The sequence below is a fragment of the Stenella coeruleoalba genome (assembly GCF_951394435.1).
Source record: "Stenella coeruleoalba genome assembly, chromosome: 8".
Lineage (NCBI taxonomy): Eukaryota > Metazoa > Chordata > Mammalia > Artiodactyla > Delphinidae > Stenella > Stenella coeruleoalba.
The window spans coordinates 91,695,483-91,717,990 of NC_137154.1; the positions used below are offsets into that span (position 1 = coordinate 91,695,483).

At 50.4% G+C, this 22,508-nt stretch overlaps 1 long non-coding RNA gene across 6 annotated transcripts in view; it reads left to right on the forward strand.

Moving 5' to 3' along the window:
- The first annotated feature begins 1,108 nt into the window (after positions 1 to 1,108).
- LOC307190772 overlaps positions 1,109 to 22,508 on the forward strand; it is a 42,474-nt gene continuing 21,074 nt past the window's right edge. For 5 of the 6 annotated variants that reach the window (XR_013829535.1, XR_013829536.1, XR_013829537.1 and 2 more), the window contains exon 1: positions 1,109 to 1,681. This is a non-coding gene — a long non-coding RNA (uncharacterized lncRNA). The remainder of the gene's footprint in view (positions 1,682 to 22,508) is intronic. The other variant, XR_013829538.1, reaches the window with a different exon arrangement.

The window sequence follows — 22,508 nt, forward strand, 5'->3', positions numbered from 1 at the left end:
CTCCAGATGACTGAGCCACATCCAAGCAGAGAGACTGCCCGGGCCATTGACTTAAAAAAATAATGAATGTAAAGAAGATAATACAACCTAACTTCAGCACCTTATTTACACGGCCTCAGACCCACACAGAGAAATCCCTTAAGCCTTGGCTCATCTCTCCAAGACGGGCTCTGAGACACAGGGCAAAGATGCCGGGCCTGGAGTTTTACGTGTTCCAATGACCTCTGAGGAGTTCTTCACATCATCTGAGTCTCTGTTAGCTCGTTCGAAAATGGGGATTCCGATGGAACGGGTAGGTGAGAGAATTATGTGAGAAAGCAGATGGGAAAATGCTTTATAAACCAGCACTAACAAAATCTAGCTATTCCTGTTGTGCTCATTTTTAGTAGCTCCCAATAAGCAGCATTTCAAATCAAGATCTGTAATATGAACAAAGGTTTTTGTACCTGGGTTGCAGAAGCCCACCATAACCTCTGCCCCCAAATGCAATGAGGGTTTAGAGGGTTTCAACAGCTTCCCCCAGGCCCCACCCAACACCGGCCCACACTCAGGCAGCCTACACGCAGGCAGCGAGCTCCAAAGACCTTGGGCAAGTGACCTAACCTCCATGGGTCTCACCTCTTGGGAGCCCTGTGAGCTCTGACATATAACTCCCCGGAAGATGCATTCTTGCTCTCTGCGGCCACCTCTCTCCTCTACTCCATCTCTTCCCTAATCCTGTCCTAAACCTTTCCTTCTCCTCTCTGGAGATCTACCCTGGCCTCTGAATCTTCCTTTTGCTACCCTCACCCACGAGCCCCCTTTCCTCATATTCTTTGGTGTTTTGGCCAGAGAGAGCTGTGTCCTTCCCCAAGAGATGTCCCTGAGAATTCTTTAAGTGGCTGGGAGGGGAAAAGGATCGCGTGTATTTTTGGTACCAGAGATAATCAGGTGATTGTGCAATTAGCAGTAATTTGATCGCTCCCGTAATTTCCTTTTAACAAGAGTCCCCTTAAAAAAATAATAATAAAATAAAAGGGTTTTCTTTTTTTTCCCCTTGTTTTGTCTGGAATGTCTGTCATCAGGAATTTGGTCCGACTCCCACGCACTCCGCGTGGCAGCTAGGGGGAGGGGAAAGATGCCGGCGGCAGAACTCCTGAGGAAGAGGATGTGCCTGGCGGGCTGCCCCTCCCGGGCTCCCCGCCGGGCTCAGGCTGTGGGACTGGACCGCGGGAGGAGGCCACTCCAGTCTCCAGAGACGGACTCCCGCTGACTGCCCCCCACCGCCACCCAGGGCCTCTGGGTCGCTAGGAAGGGGCCCTCGGGAAAGACACCAGAGCCTGGGAGGGTGCAGCCGGGCTCACAAGGGCTTGGTGAGTGGAGGGAGGCCCTCCTGTTCCACATCGCGGTCGGGGTGCAGGGGCCAGCGCTCCACGGTCCATCGGGCCCAAGCTAGAGCTCCGCATCACACTCGCCCCTCACCCCATCCCCAACCCTGCCGCGTGGGCTGTGGCACAGAGATGGCAAACACCCCCAGGGCCTTGTGCCCGGTAATTACCAAGCAAATTCCCAGCGAATTCCTCTCCCCACTCCGGGGCAGCGCCTGCTGCGTGTTCTCTGATTCAGGCCGGGAATGTGCAAACAGCGCCCGGGAACCTGCGGGGACCCGTAATTGCTCTGGAGTTGCCCGGGACTTTGCAAGGTAAGCACGCGCCTTGCTGCTCCCGGCACGGTGCGCACCGATCGACTGGCGCCCTCCCTCCTTCCCTCGGAGGATGCGGGGACTGGAGGATGCGGGGACTGCGGGGACTGCGCCGAGCCAGGTGGGCGAGCTCTGATTCCGCGAAGCTGAGCCGCGGCCAGGCGCTAATGGGGCCGGGGTGCGGGAAGCAGGTGGGGACAGGAGGGACTTGTGGCGGGAGAGGGGCCACTTGGCCACGTCCCCGGGAAAGAGGGCCTTGGGGGACATGGGCTCCTTCTGTCCCTTCCCTCCGGTGGAGAAGCTCCTCATTGATGAGCCTTGTCATCATCCTTCAAGTGTAATTTTTTTAAATTGCAAAAATCTTACAGAGCTATTAACCTCAAAAGAGTTTAACATATGGCAGACCGAGTCTCCCTCTTACCCTAATTATAAGGCTTGCAGTAATGGGGCTGTCTTTTAAGTTACAGCTGCTGCGCTTTTGGCTTTCGCTAACATTACATCCTATTAAAGAGCTACATTAAATGCATGCAAATTGCCGGAGCCACCGCGCTCTCCCGACCAGTGAGGGGGACGGATTGCAGCCGAGGCGGCGATATCGAGGGTCAGACTCACCCTGCTGCGAACGCCATATGATCTATCAATCAAACTCCTCTCATTAATTAACTAATTCATTAAATATCTTTATATATGAAGGCCCGGCCAGGCGGAACATTGTGTTGACAGGGACGTCCCGTCAGCACTTAGCCCTGCGCGTGCGCTCCCCTCCCCTCCCACACAAATCACCCGATGACTAAGAGAGGTCAACTTCCCAGTTTCTGCAGGGACGGAAGCAGCCGCTGTGCCCGGACCCACCCCTGGGAGGCCCTCCTCGCGCCTTCGGTCCCATGACCCCCTCTCAGTGAGCCTGCCCTGCCCTCACCGTGTAGGGTTGTAATGAGCTCTATTTACGGGTCTGGTGCCTTGGCTTCCCTGGCACCTAGGGGGCTGGAACTGGACCAAATACGGCTCACTGGGGAGCCCCAGTGCCTAGTACAGGACCCAGCATGTAGCAGATGCTCTAAATGTTTACGGAAGGAAGACAAGCTGTATTGGAGCGCTTTCCTCTCTCCAGAGCCCCCAGCACTAAGGGGGCCTCCTTTCTAAGCTCTCTGACCAGTTCGGAGCGGGTCATCCACATAGCCACAATCTCAGACACTGAAGCAAACTCTGGCAAGAAGAATGAGGCTATGTCGTTCTATAGACAATAAAGAGACATTTTTGAGTGGATGGTGGGCTTCCTTAGTTGTTTATATACACACATACATATATATTTGCTGAGCAAACTAGTATATAATCACTCCTTTGCTATATTATCTTATTTAATGTTGACTTCAACTTTGCCAGGTGGTTATTTTTACTTCCAGGCTAAGGGAGAAGAAACAGAGGCTGGGAGAGATTAAGTAACTTATTCAAGGTCAAGTGGCAGAGCCAGAATTCAGAGTCCGGCTTGCTGGATCCAAGACCAGTGCCGACTGCTCTGTCATAGGCATGCAAAAAATAACGCTTGGGAGGTCAGTGGATGTGCTGCCTTCCTCCGTTGCCTGCTGTTCCCTTTTGTTCCCACAGTTGTCTTTCTGTACTTGTTTTGTAGCAGCCGCTGTCACCACTGCCTTCTCTGCTGGGCTGATGGGTCTTTGCTCTATGTTTGGGAAGATGGAGGTCACAGGACACCCCATGATCAAGGCTGCTGGCTCCTGACTGTTTCTAGAATGGCTTGGAGTGATTTTCCATATAGAGCACCTGGGCAGGCAAAGCCAGTTGCCTTATAGCTGTGTTACCTGGCAAAGACCTGGGCCCTGAGCAGCTGGGTACAAGGAATGTGAATGGGATGGGCACCTCCAAACCAGCTCCTGGAGAACACTCCTCTGCCGGGCTCTGGCCCCCTTTAGAGAGGGCAGTCACAGGTGAGAGCTACAGGTCAAAATAAAGAGGGTCTCTGCAGAGTTTAGCTTAGGTTCCTGCTGTGCAGCTCATGGAAGTTCCCAATCCACCCAGATGCAGTGAGCTGTACCAGCAAACTTCCGAAGCCCAGGAATTCCTGGAAAAACGCGTTCCCAGATTCCTCTGTACTCCTCTCACCCGCCTCTCTCCGCCTCACTCACTCTCTTGCCCCCCTGAGACATGGGGCTAATGGACTTTGGCTGTTAGCACCCGGGATGTTGGGCACCAACCTCGCCAGGGGCCTCTAGAGCTTCCTCTGGCCCCCTTGGTTCCCAAGAATAGTTTTGGAATGGGGCGTGCTGTGCTAATGGGGGTAAATGGTAACCTCGGAATCAATTTTCCCTCCCAGAAGAAAATTCTCTCGGCTTAGACGGCACAGACTGTAATAGTGAAAATGGCTCTAGATTGGAAAAATTGGCACGTTGTAGTCCAACAAGGCAATTTTTGAATTGTTCTATACAGCTGTGTGCCTCTGGACACTATGCTGCTTGCGTCCTAAAGCTACGGGATGGAAAGCAACTTTCCAGCCAAAAACAGCTCTAATGTGTTTTTTTCTTTTCTCACCCCAGCCTGAATTTGTTGTTTTGTTTACCTGCCCAGAATCCTTGGAGCTTTGGTCTCTACCTTAGCAGCTGCCAGAGCTATTGGACGAGAGAGTGCTGTGGCCTTCTGTAGAACCTCAGTCCTCAGGGCAATGGGCCTGGGAAAGAGGGTTTCACAGGCTGCAAGGAGAAGCTGGGACAACTCAGGACCGTAGGTCCCAACCAGCTTTCCCTGGTCCGTGTCAAATCTGGGCCTCTCTTGGACCCAGAAGAGGAAATGTCGGATGGTTATGCAGCGTGCTTGATTTTGATGAGCTGTGTTTCCTCTATTATAATATGCAAACCATTTTGTCTTGTTTTTATAAACATTAAAATGCAAAGCAACGCTTCTTAGAAAAAAAATATATGATATATATTTCAAGTAATAGAACAACAGAATGGGAGAACTGCAAGGCAGCGTACCACTCACTTAGTAAATATCCTCATTGTACAGATGGGGAAATGGAGGTGGCCCAAGGTCACATATCTGTTTGGTGGGGAAGAACTTGCTCTCACTATATAGCGCTCCAGGCTTTGGATAATGGGCCAAGTGGCCAGTGAAACCTGTCTTTCGATTTCTCTGTCCCTGGGGCCACAGCTCTCTACTTTAAGCTTACTCCCCCTTCCGTGAGTCTTGTTAATGGTGAGCCTTCTTTGGTGACTCAAGATTAGAACCACGTAATGGGTTGAAATGGAATTTGGAACAAGTGCTAAACTGGGACTTGACCTGCTAAGTGTTCTCCCTGCCCTGCTCCCCCGCAGCCCATTTCCCCCAATACATCCTGAGATCTCTACCATGCCCGTGGATCCTGTCATCCCCTTACTCCTCTGAATACAGCCCAGGTTCCTTTCTAGGGCTTATCATGTGATTCATGAGATGACTTGCGCCTATTTCTCCAGCCTCACATCTCACAACCATTGACCTTCCACCCTACACGACCCTGTCTTCACCCCATCAAACCCAGTTATCCCGTTGCATCTTACCCTCATTCACCTTTACATACCTCCTTTGCCTTTGCACATTCAATTATACCCTCCTCCTAGAAATCTCTATCTTCCCCAACCTGTCCCCCTCCTTCCTACCCCCCTTCACCTGGCTAGATCCAACTCCTCCTTCAGTCTCAGCTAAAACACCAGATTCTCTTCACCAAGCCCCACAGTCTGGATTAGGTGCGCTTCCTGTGGGCTCCTGAGGCATCCTTTACTTCCCCTGTGCTATCTTTTACCACTCTGTATCGCAACTGTCCGTTGACCAGTTCAAATCTTCTATTAGAATGTAAGCTCCAGGAGGGCAGCGCTGTGTCATGTTCACCCCGAAGACTGTCTGGCTCGTGAGAAGTGCTGCCTGAGTAGTTGAATGGCACATAAAAATGCTGCTACCACTACAACAAAAAACAACCGGTATTTATTGAGTGTTTTCCTCTGCCGGAAACTATGCAAAGTGCGTTCTGTGCATCACCTAATTGATATTAGTTCTTGCATGAATTGAATGAGGTGAGAACGAGGGATTCTAATCCTGGCTCTGCCTCTGGCTGCCCGTGTGACTTTCAACAATTCCCATGGTTTCCTCATCTTCAGAATGAAGGCTAGAGAAGGGGGCAGACAGACTTCATTTCTCGGTTCTTTTTCCTAGGCAGAAAGGGAATCAAGAGTCAGTCTATGCAGGCCTGGGGAAAATCAACCCTCAGGATTCAGAGAACCAGCGGACACAGAGGGTCAACTTTCTAGTCCGGCAGCAGGAGAGGCATCTGGCCGTGAGGCTGGGAAGGGCAGCGGGTTGCTCTCCCATGCTGGGGTAGAGCTTCCAAATAGAGAAGCCCGCTGCTAGCTGAGTCATTAACGCTGGTCTCCTCACCTCGGGCATTGTCTGATTTAAGTGTAATAGCTTGTTTGGTGGATTTTGCCTTCTATAGAAATCCCCCCAAGAGTGAAGTGTCGCATTCAGCTGGGAGAGCACAGGCCTTTGTGCGCTGATGGCCCGGCCTTGACTGAATGTGTTTGGAGTTGGTTATCAAAGGGGAGGATAAATTAGAGCACAGGGCTGAGAAGAGAGGAAGAGGGGGCCCTTTCATGAGCAGGGCTGAGCACTTAGGCAGCTGACTTGGAGCTGGGAAGCCCCTGAGCCTGGCCCTTTTTCCTTTTGCCAGTGGCAGAGCTGCAGGCAGGCCTGGCTGTACCCTGGCAGAGCCCAAATTCTGAGGTCCCGCCAGGCCCTGGGGGATGGGGGTGGGGGCGGGACAGGAGGAGGGCGGGTGAGTGGTGTTGGTGACAGGACGGCCTCCAGGGCTTAATGGAGGGCTTCTGGGGTGTTGATGAGCCCAGCGCCCTCCCTCCCTGCACAGCCTTCCCCCTGCCCCCTTCCCGGATTTACTGAAATCATGCTCTGATGGTACTGTAGGCTCCAAGGGACCTCTTTGGTCTTGGGGATGCTGTTCAGGGGCTCCACCCCCATCTGCCTCTCTCCAGCCCCCAACACACACTTACCAGCTGGCTCTCAGGACAGTTTTATGGAGTGCACTGGTCAGCCAGAGATATTGGAGCTCCCAAAATAAGAGATCCTGGGCATTCGACCCTCTCTATGGTCTTGGCTTCGGATGTCCAGATTCCGAGGCCAAGCTGGGCACAGCTGTCAGCTGAGCCACAGGCAGGGCTGCCGAAATAGTAAATTACACCGAGTGCCCAGTGCCCAGTTTTTGCCTGCAAGAATGCTCCCCTCTGTTTTTCAGTGGATCTTCCCCCCACACCCCCGTCAGTGTCCCTGGGCCCCTCACTGACAGCTTCTTGCCCTGTGGGATCTTGATCAACAAACTCACCCCCTCGAGGAACCAGAGAACTTTTGTTTGCTGATTAGCACTTAACCCTCAACAACGTCTTAGGTTCATATCATTTTCCAGCTGGAAGCAACCCAAGACACAAGCTGTAGACCTAAAAATAGGTCTTTTTTTTTTCAGTATGCGGGCCTCTCACTGTTGTGGCCTCTCCCGTTGCGGAGCACAGGCTCCGGACGCGCAGGCGCAGCGGCCATGGCTCACGGGCCCAGCCGCTCCATGGCATGTGGGATCTTCCCGGACCGGGGCACGAACCCGTGTCCCCTGCATCGGCAGGTGGACTCTCAACCACTGCGCCACCAGGGAAGCCCCCAAATAGGTCTATTTTTAAAACCCGTTTGGAGTTGCAGATATTTTAAAGAATTGTCTGAAAGTTATGACCCCTCACCCCAGAAACACACATATTCTGATGTATACAAAAGTTTAGCTGCCATTTCTGGGGGCGTTACACCCTCTGAATCTATGTATACATCCCATCCTGGCTGCACATTTGAATAAGCTGGGAGCTCTGATAAAATTCTGAGGTCTAGGCCTTACACACATGGACTCTGATTGAAACAGTCCAGGGTGGGATCTGGACATCAGTATTTTTTCTAAAACACTCCAGGAGATTCTAATGCAGCCAAGATTGAGAACCATTGCCCTAGGGCCCCTTAGACTCTCCTCCCCACTCTGATTAAGAACCCCAGCTGTGGACAGTCAATGCCTGTACAGAGAGGCACGTAGGAAGGCACATGCTGGGGTTCTGGTAGGGATGGGGTAGACACAATGAACGGATATATCATTCTGCCCACTGCGTTTAAAATCTTTTCCTTTTTCCCTCACCCCTTGAGGGGTGCTTCCGTGGTGTTCATTTAAAATAATTTTAGCACACCACAGTGCGAAGGGAGCCCGGTTGCCTTGATGTGCTTCTATCATTTCAAGGAACTCAATAAAAATTTCGTTTTGGTGTTCATTCAAGGCAGCTTCCTCATAGAGGTCTTACGCTGCAAACCCGAGTTCTCTTTTCATCTGGTCACCCCGGGGAAATTGTGTATTTGAAATTCAAACAATATTTGGGCAAAAAGCAGTTCTCATTATATGCGGTAGAGAAGGCCAATGAGAGGAAAGCAAGGGGAAATGATTGAGTGACATTTCTATTTGCTGGTTTGACTTTTCCGCCAGGGGCCGCCGTGCTTTGGGGCCGCCGGAGAACCTCAGCCTCCTAGTATGGACTGGAAATGCCAGACCCCTGGAAAAAAGAATTTGGAGGAGAAAAATGAGTGGGCTTGAAACGGATTTGAAGAGTCAATGTGACCTCACACTGATGTCGTTAGTGAGATAGGGAGAGAATTCTGTGTTTTGCACAAATTCTGTCTAGGAAGGAGATTGTTCCAGTTATGGACTCTCAGGGTTGAAGGGGACTCAGAGATCGTCTGGATCTAGCTTCTTTGGTAGGTGGATCCTCTCTCTCACGTTTGAATTGGCCCTGGTCAAGCATTTAGATGGAGTCATACACTTATTCGTTCATTGATGGAGCCCCGGCAATGTCTGGTACTTGGCAAGTTGTACAGGGGAATTCAGAGACTGATGGGTCGCCCCTGCCCTTAAGTAACTTACAGTTTCCTGAGGACTTGAACAGCTAAAATGCCAGGGAGACATGGTGAATGCTGTGAGGGCAGGAAGCTGGGGGGTGGGGCCGGGTGGGGATGTTAACCTTGACTGAGGATCCATTAGGAGCCGTGTAGTCATTTCCCCAAATCACATCTCTTAATCGTTACAGCAACTCTGGAAAATAAGTACTGTTATCATCACCCCCTTTTGATAGACAAGGAAACTGATTTTCAGAGAGGCGAATTTGCTTTCTCAAGGTGCCAGAGCCATGAATAAGTATTTTAGAATAGGTATTTAAGAATAAGTATTTTAACCCAGTATGTCCCAGGCCAGTTCTCTTGCCACTGTAACAATCTGCTTTCCTAAGAAGAGTTCAGAAAGGGCAAAGACTGACTTGGCTGGGCTAGAGGATGAGAAGGGAGGGATTTGGGCAGGCAGAAATGGGACGATAGAAGGTACACCGAGAGCAGTTTCCCAGGCGCAATAGCTCTGGGGGAAGAAAACGTAGCAGCTCGGGCTGGAAAGCCGGGGTTGAGAATGAGACTGGGAAGCTAGGTTAGGACAGGGTTTTGAAGGCGTGGAAGCTACTGAGGTGGATTTGGGGTGGGATAGAGAGCGAGAAAACCCTAAACATTTTTGAAGAAAGAGGGAGTCTGAATGCAAGCATTGCTACTCATAGGACAAAGAGTGGAGATTTTGCTTCCTGGCCCTGTCGCTGCCTCGCTATGCAACTTCGGGCAGATTATTTAATCTCTCTGCGCCTCAGTTCTTTCATCTGTAAAATGGGAATGATAAACAGTACTTACCCCATGGAGCCGTTGTAAGGATCAAATGAGTGCTTAGAATAATGCCTGACACACAGTAAGGTCTTCGTAAATGTTGGATATAGCTTTTACCCTTCAGGAATTTAATTCTGATAATGGTATATATAGCAGGGGGTGACATGGGGAGAGATAGAAGGCCCAGATGTTAGCTAGGGGGCAGTTGTAACAGTCTGGGCAAGAGGGTCTAAAGGCTTCACCTTGACTGGTACCCATGGAATGTAGTGAAACACCAGGAGGGGGAATCAGTGTCACTCTGCTTCTGATTGGCTGTGGAGGTGCACTCAGGAGCCCCCTGAGGTCACTCGCAGCTGGGAGAATGGCAGTGTCAGTCCTAGACCTCGGCACTGGGAGAAGCTGCAGGTGAGTAGGGGAAGACGAGAAGGTTGGTCTAAACCCATGTGAAACTAGAGTGAGAAGCAACCCCAGAGCCAAAAGAGGAGCTGGGGTTGGGGGTTCGGTCTAGCCCTGCCCCTGGCTTGTTACTACATGGCTGCTCTGCTTCTTTATCCCCCCACCTGGGTCCTGGGAAGCTCTGTCCTCACGCTACCTTTGATTCCTGTGCTCCCGTCTCCTCTGAGCCCTTCCTGAGTCCCCCACATGCCCTCTGCAGCTGCTTCCCCAAATGGTCAGGGCACAGGGACCCTGGGTCCCTGTCAAAGCAGATCACATCTCCTGCTGTTGCTTTGGGAAGCCTGGGTGTGAGGGATGGGTGAGCAGAAGGCCCAGGCTGTGCGGATCAGGAGGGGGAGGGAAGGATTTGGGGGATGGTGGTACATAGCAGCAGGAAATAAGTATTCTGCCCTAGGAGGAGAAAATTGGTGAGTGACCAGCTTTGGGGGCTTCCAAGGGCTTCCTGCTGCTACCAGAACCCCTTGATGGGGACCCAGTGCCCTTCTGAATTCCCCACGCCTGTCTGATAGTGTGCACGTGGCATTGGGAGGGGTGTGGGTACCAGCTCACCAGCTGGAAGGGATGCTGAGGGAGGCTGGAGGGCCTCTGGTGAGTACAGGGGCTCAGCCTGGACCCCCCATCCCCAGTCCTCCATCCTCCATTCAATCCCATCATGCCTGTGGGCATCAGGGATTCAGACAAAAGGAGGCTTGCAACCGAAGGGGGAGTCTTATAATGAAATTACCAGGCTGCTGTCAACCAGGCGCCCTGCCCCACAGAACAGACGCCAGACAGGTTGCACTGTGTCAGGCCCGGGCCTGCCTGGGCCTGACAGGGGGCCCTGTGGGCAGGCAGAGTCAATTACCCAGAAAGGTTCCACTTAACTTCCCCTGCTGTTTGCAGATCCTGCCCCGGCCTCTGCAGCCTCGCTGGCCTCGGCCAAAGCACCGTCGGCCTGCACTGGAGCCGGCTCCCTGCCAGCTGTGTCCTCGGACATGTCCAGGGCCACCGGATCCAGGAGTCTAGTGTCTTGCCCTCATTTGCTCCAGGGATGCCTGCTCTGGCTCTTGGCCAGAGGATTTCCGTTGGTCCTCCTGCAGACCCCGCAGGATCCTTAGGTGGGAGGGGCATCAGGGGGCTGTCCTGTCCCTCTTGTGAGGCATCAGCCATCCTACATGTCCTCCTCCTCGGTCACCTATCCCAGTTCAGTGGGTGGTGACAATCTGGGCTCTGCCGTAGGACAGACATGGGTTTGAAGCCAGAATCAGCTACGTACCGCTGTGGGACCTGGAGCGTTAATTTAACTTCTTTAAACTACAGTTCCACCATCTGTGAAGTGAAAATAATAATAATATATATCTCATAGGATTATTATGGGGATCAGAGAAGATGGTGTAAAGTGACTGAAATGCCTGCCCAGAGTAAATGCTCACCAATATTCTTTCCTTCCTCCCCGCGCCCTCACCTCTTTCAACTCCCCCCTCCTTCCTCTCCTCCTCTTGGCCTCCTCTTCTTCCTACTTATTCATCTAAGATCCTCACTTATCAGGGAGTTTGTTGGTTTGGTTCCTTCTTTCTGCTATAGAATCCTGGATTGAGAGAAAACCTAGTTTCTAGTCCAGGCTTATCTATCAATTCTCTTCAGACAGAATTGGGTCTACAACACCAAAATATATTATGAAACTAGAGTATGCTTTCTCCAGTGGGTTAATGCCATTTAACCAAGGTCAAGGTCTTTGGGTTAAGTCCTAACCATCCCTGGCTTCTACCCATTGAGCCCCTGAAGTTTTGTACTTCACGGACATTTCCTCTCTCTGTACCCCCTTGACCAGTCCAGTCATCTTCCACATGTTTGCTGTTGGTCAGAAATGCCCCCAAAGATGCAGTTTAGAGCTCCTGCAGGTATAATGCTGTGATGGGATTTCAGCTTCCAACATGCACCCCGTGGATGGAAGGTAGAACACTGTCATTTGGTCATTAAGTCATTCAACAAACACTGAGAGCCTACTATGTGCCTGGGAACTGAGGGTTTAAAGGCAAATAGACAGCCCAGCCCTTCGACAAGTGAGCAGTCTGCTGGGGAGGTGGATGAGTAAACAGATAATTAGAATCGAATGTACTAGACGCTATGATAGGAGTAGGATAATGTGATGGAAAAAGGGTTGGAGAGGCTTCTTTCTGGGATGGAATGGGAGCTACATTCTGCAGCTCAAGTATGATTGATATGGGAACATTGAAACCTGCACCGTCCCTCCAACTCTGAGGAGGAGAGTGATACCTAAGGATGGAAGCAACCAGCTTCTCAGTGGACTCCAATCCAGCCACCAGCCATCTTCCTCGAGCTGGACTCTTCTGTTGCAATCCGCTCACAAGGCCCTCTGTCCAAGGGGCCTCGGCTAGAGCATCTCAGGTCTGGGGCAACGTTCCCCATCTATCTCCTCTGCCATGCAGATGAGTGGGGGAGGGGGGTCTGACAGATTCTGTGAGCAGTGACTGCACCCTAGCACTGCCCTAATTGTGCCAGACAGGACTGTTTAAATACCACCAGACAGAATATTACTCAAATTAAAAATGAGGCCTTAAATGTCATTATTTGTGTCATTATTAATAGCCCCTAATTGTGTTCTCTAATCATCATGAAATTATGTTAGTATTAATATTCACGTCAGAGCTGCCTAGGGAACTTAGAAGATTTAAAAAAAAATTATACCATATGTCAGTTTCCATGAATGTGAAGCAAAGGCTGGTTTTAGTGCTTTAGTTCCAACTGGAGATGAGATGGTGTTCTCCACGGCTGGGGACCAAGATAGCCTCTGACTGCAAGGGCCTCCTTAATTTCCGCCCTCTGAGTCACTGACTTCTGGACCCCTCCAATCACAGGCGTGAGTAGGACCTGTCCTCCTGGAATACTCTGTGGGTCTCCTGCCAGCTGCCCTCACTGGTGAGGGGATTGGTGTCTGCTCAGACTAGAAAGTGTTTGGTGCCCTGGGACATGACACCTTTCCTCTCCTGCAGCTTTGAGACCTGCCTGTGTCTAGACACCATAATGAGAAACACGTGGCGAGCCTGCCTGTCCTCACTCTCCATCTACTCAGAGACGCCATCTCCGTGCATTTGGGATTGTGCCTGAACTGCCCTTCCCGGCTCAGGGAAGTGATGCCAAAAAAAAGAAAAGAAAAGAAAAGAAAAAAGTTGGGGTCTCTCAGAGAAATGTGTTATATAATGTAACATAGAAAGAACTTTTGGAAAATAGAGATTCAGAATTTAAAAGTACATACAGAGTGTCCCTACAATCTGGAAACAGGTGCATCTGTGTCCTCAAGGATATCTTTATCCTGTAAGGAACAAAATAGAATTATGTGTGTTTCCACATTTTTTTGGACAGCCCTGGATTTTGCCCCGTGCTAACCTTGCCGGGGCTTCTTTGGGGGAGACACTGACTCCCGGGATGAGGATGGGCTCCCTTTGGATGCTTTCTTTTCTTATCAGAGGCATCAGGAATGAGAGCTTCTGGAGGGGATGAGCTGCATGTGCCTCTCACATCACATGGGACTCGAGTTCTGCCTCTGCATCAGACGTCAAAGCTGCCAGCCGTAAGAGGTGGGGAGGTAACAAGGCAGGCCATATTGCCAATTAGAGATTCCCTCCCTTTGGGGATGTGTGGGGCGAGTGCCCTGGGACCCCCAGAGGCATCAGCCTCCTGATGATATCACTCCCTAGCTCCTCTTCATCGTGTCTACAACATTCCTTTAGGCTGCCTGCTCACCGCCTCAGTCATCCGCTAATGGAGTCCACGTGACCGCAATGTGTCAGACAAATCTGGGGCAACCGTCTCACTCTCTTCCCGGAGCCCTTGGAATTCTCTGGAACTGAGAATATTCAAATGCCTTTCTTGGTGAAACAGCAGGCTTCCAACCCGCCCCCCCCCCCACACCCCAAATATTATGACTTGAGTTAAATATAACCCAGAGCATGAAAATAACAGCACAACATGGGGATCGGAGAAGCCATGGAGTGAGCAGCTCACACACAGTCACACTGTCTGTCACCCTGGGGGTGGCAGGGCAACTGCAGACCCCAGGGCCGCCCAGGCAGAGAGCCCACAAAACCCCACAGAGGTCTGGTGCCCTCGGGCCGGTGAGTAGCTAGCTACGTTAGCCTGGGTGGGCCTTCTCTCTGCTGCTTTCTGCATAGATTCTCCTTTTTCCTCATCAGATGTGGTGTGACTTAAAGAGTTGGGGAGGATCTATCTTAAGTGATGTGTGGAAAGGGAGACTTTCCTGCTTTTTCAGACGTGAAGGGAGGATCAAGTTAGGAGGGGGACGCTCAGGCGGCGGCAGGTCCGGCTGGCATGCTGATGTGGATTTCCAAACCCAGAGGACACACGCGTGCCCCTTGTCACTGGACCGCCTTTTAAGATAATCTAGAAGGAGAAGCTTGATCTGCCGAGGGGAGGGTGGGCGGATGCATGTTTAGGGCCATGAGTCAGGTTCTCCAGCCTCCTTCGTGACCTCATGCATAAGCTTCCGGTAAAAACTCAGTGGGTAATAGATAAGCAAAAGGTCTTCTGAAAGTCAGACTCTCTGAATTCCAAACCCAATGATTACTATAATTGTTGGCCTAGGGCTGGATTTGAACCAGTGAACCTACAATAGAATAGTTAAATAGGCCTCCTCTCAGAGCCCTTCTGCCACTGAGTTACCCAGCAACAGTCACGTGGCTGCTTCTCTCTTTGCTTTGGGCCAAATAGCAAATAGCTCAGGCCAGTTCCAAAGAGCAGATACATCGGTGTCTTCTCTGTATTACGAATACTTTATACACATAGGAGGATTTATAGCGTTTGTAACATGCCTTCTTTGATCCCCATAAGGTAAGTAGTACAGATATAATTATCACCCACTTTAGAGATGAGAAAATTGAGCCTCAGTACAGGTATTGGCCAACAGCTACGTCGCTTACACGTAACACAGTGGGGTTGACCCCAAGTCTTCTGATTGCTGGGGCTACATTTTGAATAGGCCCCTCCCATATGGTACACGGCTCTTTGCCCTTCCACGCCCCCCCCGCCCCCCCACAGAGGCAGCTTGGGAATTCTGAGAAAAGTCAAGGGGCTAGCTAGACCATGAATTCTATGAAGACAGTGGCAACAATACTGTTCAGGTCTCTGCCCTTCCCCAAATCTTTTCTTTCTTTCAGTCAGATCTCAGTTGTGCGTGAGATGCAGTCCAGAGGGGTGCATGGGAAGGTGAGAAAGGAAGGCAGTGAGAAAGACTTTACTCTCTCAGGGTCTTTGCTTTTGTTCTCTGTGGCCCTTCCTCAAAGATGAGTCAGCAGAAAGAGCTCTCAATCCTCCCCAATCCAGAAACAAACCCACAAGGCACCTCCTTCTTAGCATTCTCCCACCCCCTCCCCAAGTCAGCAAATCCTGAGATGCCTTCTTTGAGAGAGAGCTTGGGCTGAGGAAGAGGGTTCCAGCCTCACTCGGTGCTTCATGTGAGGGTCTTAGGAAGAGACAAGAGCCTACCCTGGACTCCACCTGAGCTGCCTACCTGCCTCCTGCTTGAGGAAAATAGACATAAAGCCTTGTTGGTGGGACCTTCAATCTTGTCCCCTCTTTCATCTTGAGAGCCACTGTCCAGCTTTCCACTTCTGTGCCCCCTTATCCTTCCTCCACCCCCATCTTCCGCTCTACAAAGCCCCTGCTAGAAGTTGACAAAGCTGACTGGCTGCTTAATGTGCTACAGGTGTTGTTGCTAGGCAACCACCCTACTCTGCGGCTCAGGCTCTGTCAGCCCAGCTCAAACCCCTGGTAGCACTTAACCCCATAACTTCTTACCGCAAACGCTAATTACCCAGGCTCACTGAACAGCACATTTATACCCCATGATCAAGGAGCGGAAGGATTGATTCTCAGCACCTTCAGACCTTCAACCAGCACTGCTCGCCATTGAGCCCCGCGTCAGGCTGCCCTGAGCATGATGTGGAGACCTTTTGTCTATACGTGTCTGTTCCTCCTTTCCGGCCGCATCTGGAGGATACTGACTTTAATGCTGACCATCTCTCTCCCCTGGACGGGATTCTCCTTGAGTCAACCAAACGCCTCGACTGCTTTCTGGTCTCCAGGAAAGAGGTGGCAGGCTTTTTCTGCATTTTAAACTACGTTCAGATTCACACTCTTGACCCCAGATCTCACAGTTATGAACGAAATTCATTCTTCAATGTCTGTACTCAGTTGAGCTGAGGACGATCACCAGTTGTGCCAATTCTTCCACCACTTGAATGTTTTTATACATTCCTGTCTGTTTGTTTTGTTTTGTTTTGTTTTGTTTTTATACATTCCTGCTTTTTTTTTTTTGTTTTGTTTTGGTTTTGGTTTGTTTTTTGCGGTATGCAGGCCTCTCACTGTTGTGGCCTCTCCCGTTGCAGAGCACAGGCTCTGGACGCGCAGGCTCAGAGGCCATGGCTCACGGGCCCAGCCGCTCCACGGCATGTGGGATCCTCCCGGACTGGGGCACGAACCCGTGTCCCCTGGATCGGCAGGCGGACTCTCAACCCGTGTCCCCTGGATCAGCAGGCGGACCCCACCAGGAAAGCCCTACATTCCTGTTCTTGATCTTTGCTTCCCAAATGGAATAACTCACAGTCCTTTGGCTTAACCAGGAGTTACAGGAAGCTTTAAACATGCATAGATAAATGCTTATATTAGCGCATAGATCAAACTCTAGTAGAACTGATCTGTTCCTGAGTTGGCCTTTCCCATTCAGACTGTGATCACACTGCTCAACTCATGCCAGGTCCTCAACAACAGTTGGGGAAGGCATGAGCACAGCCATGTTTTTACTTCTCTTTTCTAAACCACAGAGTAGGGTTGACAGTGATGAGAGAGACCATTAAATGCCAAAGCAAATTCCCCCTTCCTTCCTTCTTACTTTTCTCCCATGAGTCTAAACTCTGCCTCTAAGCCAGATTACAGGAGATTCCCACACGGTGCCGAATCTCCTTTCTGCTGGCTAGGTGCCTGATTGTGAGGGGCAGGTCTAGACTTGCTGGGCCGTGACAGTGGAGATTCTCACCCATTCCCAAAGGCCAGCTTCTCCCAAGTGGGCTGGGCACCTCTGCACGACGCCAGAACACTGGGAGGGGTCTCAAGGGGTCACTCCTGCTTTCTGTTCTAGCTGGAAAAAGTGCTTAACCCTCCCCCTCCTGGCCATTATCTAATTATTCAGGAGTGCAGGAACAGAGAGAACTTACTTCCATTGAGCATTTATGTTCATTGTTTATTTAGGAGCAAGTATTTCAACCCCAGAGCCCCACTGCAGAGTAAGTATCCTGCTCCCCGTGGATGGAATGTGTCAGGCGCAGGACCAGTGCTTATGTGCACATTTTCATCTAACCTTCGTCACAGCTCCAGCATATGGACAGAACTATTTCTATGCTATGTGTGAAAAACTAGGTTCAGAGAGGTGGAATAACTTTCTCAAGTTTGCACAATTAGTAAGTGGCCCAGCTGGTATTCTAAGCTACGCTGTGTCCTGGGAGATCTGACAACCACAGCTCCAAGAGGTTAGGTGACTTGCCTGAGATCCCACTGCCAGTTAGTCATGGGATTGGAATTCTCATTGATCTGACTCTAAAGTCCTTTGCATGGTTTTAGAGTTATTCCTCCAGTTTCTGTGTTGATGGTGCCTTCATAGTGGTGAGACATTCCTGTGTCCGGCACGGAGCAGAAGTGGATTCTAGGGAACAACAAAGATGGCATCCTGAACAGGCTGTATCCGGAAGTGAGGGCCCCTGTGTATCTGTTTTCCATTTCTTTGAGAGGACAACACTGGAGAGAGAGAGAGAGGGAGACAGAGAGAAAGACATACACACAGACACCCCCCCACACACACACAAACCTCTTGTTCCTACAACCCTACGGCCCTCAGCTTCCCTCCCTCATCTTGAGGCAGTGATGCCTTGGCTTCAGATTAAGCCACTTGTTGCCAGCTGGTGGCATTAAGAGTTGGGAGTGCCAGTTCGGTCACAGGTGACAGGATTGGGAACATCACCATGGCCCTGGCTCCTTCCCAATAGAATCAGTGGGGTCTGGGAAAACTACCCAGTTGGGGAATTAAATGGGGGTGAAAAGAGACGGCAGATGATGGGTCCTAGTGGGGAGGGGAAGGGTGAAGTGCTCGCCCCATGGGTTTAACACTTTCATGCAAGCGGTTTCTCCATAAAGTATTAATAATGTTCCTATAATTGATACTTCAGGGCAATAACCTCTGACAAAATGGCCCTGATTAGCAGATAATTGAGTGTGTTGGATTGTGTCCTGAGAGAGCTGAACGCTGCCACGCAAGGCCCATTAGCCCATCATAATGACCCCTTTTGTCAGGTATTAGTGTCATTAAGAGCCTGCTCTCTGAAATCAGTCCCTTCATTTAACTCTTTTCCCTAATTATATGGATCATTTTACAAATCAAAGCAAATGTTTGCGTACAGCCCCATCCCGAGATGGAGTGAGGAGCAGGCCGGAGATTTCTGAGTGGAGAGTCCTTGGTAAGGAGGGTACTTGTGGTCACTGGGAGATTTCCGGAGGAGATGGGCCCCTTGGAAAGCATTGCACGATGACATGATGCGCCCTGCCGGCCAAGGTGCCTGCAGGGGGGAACTTCCGGAGGGGGGTGCCTTGCCACGAGACCTTACAGGCCACGCATAGGTCACCACCTGTGCCCCTGAATCCATCTCGGCAAAACATCTGTCCTCCTGGCCTCAGAGACGCTGAATCCGTACAGAGGGTGCCAGGATGGAATAGGTCGGCACCTGAGCGCAGCCATAGGGCCTCCAGAAGACACAGAACACCTGAGCTAAACAGCTGGATTTTGCCCAGAGCTGACTCACATTTCTGTCAGGAAGCAGGAGCCTGCGGGAGTGGCTGGAGAGGCTAAGTAGGGCCCAAATCATCCAGGTCTGGGAAAATGTGACCACGGTGCCCTTGCACCCGTACTTAGAGCTGGGGGCTAGGTAAGCAGCCAGTGCTTCTGGGACGCCTGGGGACTTGGAAGCTCATCAGCCCCTAGGCCACACACACAGAAGCTGACACAACAGGAAGCTCAAGGGGCAGAAGGCTGCTTCTGACCTGTTCCTCCAAGTGCCTTCTCACTCATTAAAAAGTAGAGACAGTTATTTGCAGTGAGGTGGATGGATCTAGAGTCTGTCATACAGAGTGAAGTAAGTCAGAAAGAGAAAAGCAAATGCCGTATGCTAACACAGATACATGGAATCTAAAAAACAAAAATGGTTCTGATGAACCTAGGGGCAGGACAGGAATAAAGACACAGATGTAGAGAATGGACTTGAAGACACGGGGAGCGGGAAGGGTAAGCTGGGATGAAGTGAGACAGTGGCATGGACATATATACACCACCAAATGTAAAATAGGTAGCTTGTGGGAAGTAGCCGCAAAGCACAGAGAGATCAGCTTGGTGCTTTGTGACCACCTAGAGGGGTGGGATAGGGAGGGTGGGAAGGAGACGCAAGAGGGAGGAGATGTGGGGATATATGTTTATGTATAGCTGATTCACTTTGTTATACAGCAGAAATTAACACACATTGTAAAGCAATTATACTCCAATAAAGATGTTTTTTAAAAAAAAAAGTAGAGACAGTTACCCATTTATTTGAACCCACTCACTGCCTGACACCTTTTCCACCCTCCCAGCTCTGTACAAAGCTTTTTAACCCAGGGCAGGTTCAGTGTGGGTGAATCACACTGTCTCTAGAATGAATTGCTTAGAGATGAGGGACTGATAGCTTGTTGGCAGCTAAGAAGTGTATATTTTTATAGATACGATACCAAAGATGAAGGTGAAAGGATATCATCTATTACAGGAAAGGCACAGAGGTTGCTGAGCTGGGAGGGATAGTTTATTTACTTGGCAAAGTGATGCGTGAATTTCCCAAGAAGAGTTAGGACCTGCTCTGGGTCCTGGGGTGGAATGTCTGGACAGTATCTCCTACCCCTGCCCTGTTTCTGCAAAGTGAAGGCTCCTTGACTTTGCTTTCCCTTGTTTTAATCACAGAGGAGCTTGTGCTCCCATGATTTGCGTTAGGCCTGGTGAATTTCCCAGCATTGGCCTTGGGTGGAGAGCTGCCAGCTGTGCAGAGAAACTGCCAGGGTTTCTGCTGAGGAAGCAGAATTTTGGTGGTAGAGTGTGACATTCTCTTCTCAAAAATAATACCTTTCATTTAAGGTAGGAGAGGAGGTTTGACTTACCATGAAAATATGCTTTTCAGACTTTTTCTGCAGGGCCTAGTTGCTGAAGCAGGGAAGGGAAGCCCCAAAGCTGCAGGTGGGAGTGGTGGTCTGAGGGACGCTACGCTCCAGAGGATTCCTCTGAGAGTGGGGCCAGACACGCGGGAATCCTACTTTCCGGCTGCAGCTCCCTCGGTGGTCCAATTCTGCTCAAACTCCAAGGAATGCTGCTCCCATGGAACAAAGCATGCACCTCACCGACTGGAATACGAATAAAGTGTTATTATGTATGTTTAGACACATAAATTAACAAATATTTTATGTTATGGTAATTTCTAAACAGTCAATGAACATTTCTTAAACGTCGTATTGCTGAGGCCCTGAAGTGGACACTGGCTGTATGCTGATGAACGGGGGCATGGAATCTACTCTCAAGTGGCTCAGACTCCTGCATGTGTGGTTGTGGTGGAGTGGGGTGTACACAGACACTTAAATCAATCTAGTGTACTGATGCTGTAATAGAAACGTGGGCTGGGTGTTATAGGAATGCACAGGGGAAATAACTAACTACCTCTTGCTGGGAGACATGGAGAAGGCTTTCCCGAAGACATAATACTTCAGCTGAGGTTTGAGCGTTTGCTAGATAAAGGAATGAAATTAAGTGCCATCGTAACAAAGAACAGCTACAATTTATTAGGGATTTGGGTATAATAATCATAATACCCAATCTTACAGAGCAATTACTATATGCCAAAACACTTTGCGTGGTTTAGCTCATTTGATCCTCACAGCAGCCCTGTAAGATAAGTATTATTATTACCCCCTCTTTACAATTAAGGAAACAGAGGTTTCAAGGGAATTTACAGATATTAAATACTTGTTGGGGTCACATAAATCTTAAGTGATTTAAGAAATCACTCCTGCTGGGCTTCCCTAGGGGCGTGGTGGTTGAGAGTGCGCCTGCCGATGCAGGGGACACGGGTTCGTGCCCCGGTCCGGGAGCGGCTGGGCCCGTGAGCCATGGCCGCTGAGCCTGCGCGTCCGGAGCCTGTGCTCCGCAACGGGAGAGGCCCCAGCAGTGAGAGGCCCAATCACTCCTGCTGTCCTTAGATGCTGGGCGCCAGGCTCCGGGTGAGGAGAAGTGGGGGAGAGGTCCTCAAGGTGGAGGCTGAATGGAGCCCTGCAGCCCATGGAGCACGGCCAGCCACTCGGGGGATCCAGCCACAAATCCAGATCTGAACCTTATCCAGTAACGCAAACCCAAGATCCCTCTGTCCTCACTAGGAAGACCTGGGATGTGGGTCTCTGACAGGACAAAGTTCAGCCTGGGGTTCTTTAGTGGTGTTTGGCCCCCAGTTTACATGTGCAAACAGGTCTCCCATCTCTGCTTCACATAAGCTCTCCTTTCCAGCCAAACTGTTCTGTTCAGTGTCTCTTGAACTCTTTCTGGGTCTTTCTGACCAGATCTCCTACCTAATGGGATTTTTCCCATCAGAATGTCTTCCTCACCTGTCTCCTTTCAACTAAACCCAAATCATCCTTCTAAACTAAACTCAAGCCCCATGACTTTGGTGAAGCCTTTCCATCCCTTCATCCCACAATGACCCCCTCCCAGTCCTACAGTGTTTGGTTCATCCCTCCTCCTGTTGTGAGTAACATAGTCACGGTCATGGGCATCACCACCAAGGGCCCCTCTGCTGTGCTCCATGTGAGTGGATTCCCCAGTGTGCACTGGAGTAGCCACCAGTGTCCCTGGATGTATCTCCTCGAGAAAAGTGTAAATTTCTTCAAGTAAGAAGAGGTGTCTTATCTTAGACATCTGCAAGTGTCCTGTGATGCCTCACGTATAATAGTTGCTCATTAAATACTTGTTAATGGATTTGCCACAGTCAGTAGGCGTGAGAAAACTCAAAGATGAGGATGTCAAGGCTCCACCTGAATTTATTCTCTAACTGGATGCGTTTTCCTTAAGCTCTGAGCGCTGGTTGCAACATCGTCAATTTGAGAGAGGAGCAACTCCATCCACACTTCCCCCATCCCAGAGGAGGGGGGCAGAAGAGGATTCTTGCCTACAGGGTACATGGTGATCTTGGGCAGCAAGGCCTGGGTTGATGTGAGATGTTACCAGTGCTAATAAAGTTCTTGTCTCTTGGTCAGGGCTTGCTAATTGTCTGCAGAGCACGGTAATGGGAAGACAGTCCCAGGCAGGAGAAGAAACATGTTCGTTCAGGGTCAGGGGCAAGATGTGGGTCTCTCTGGCTGTCAGGCTGAAATCTTCATCTCTCTGCTGGTCTCCCTGCCTAGATGCTCCTAGGAGCGCTGTGTGGGTGTGCAGCTTAAAATAATGCTACATTTGTTTGGCTTTGAATGTACTACCCTGGAGATGGGTGGC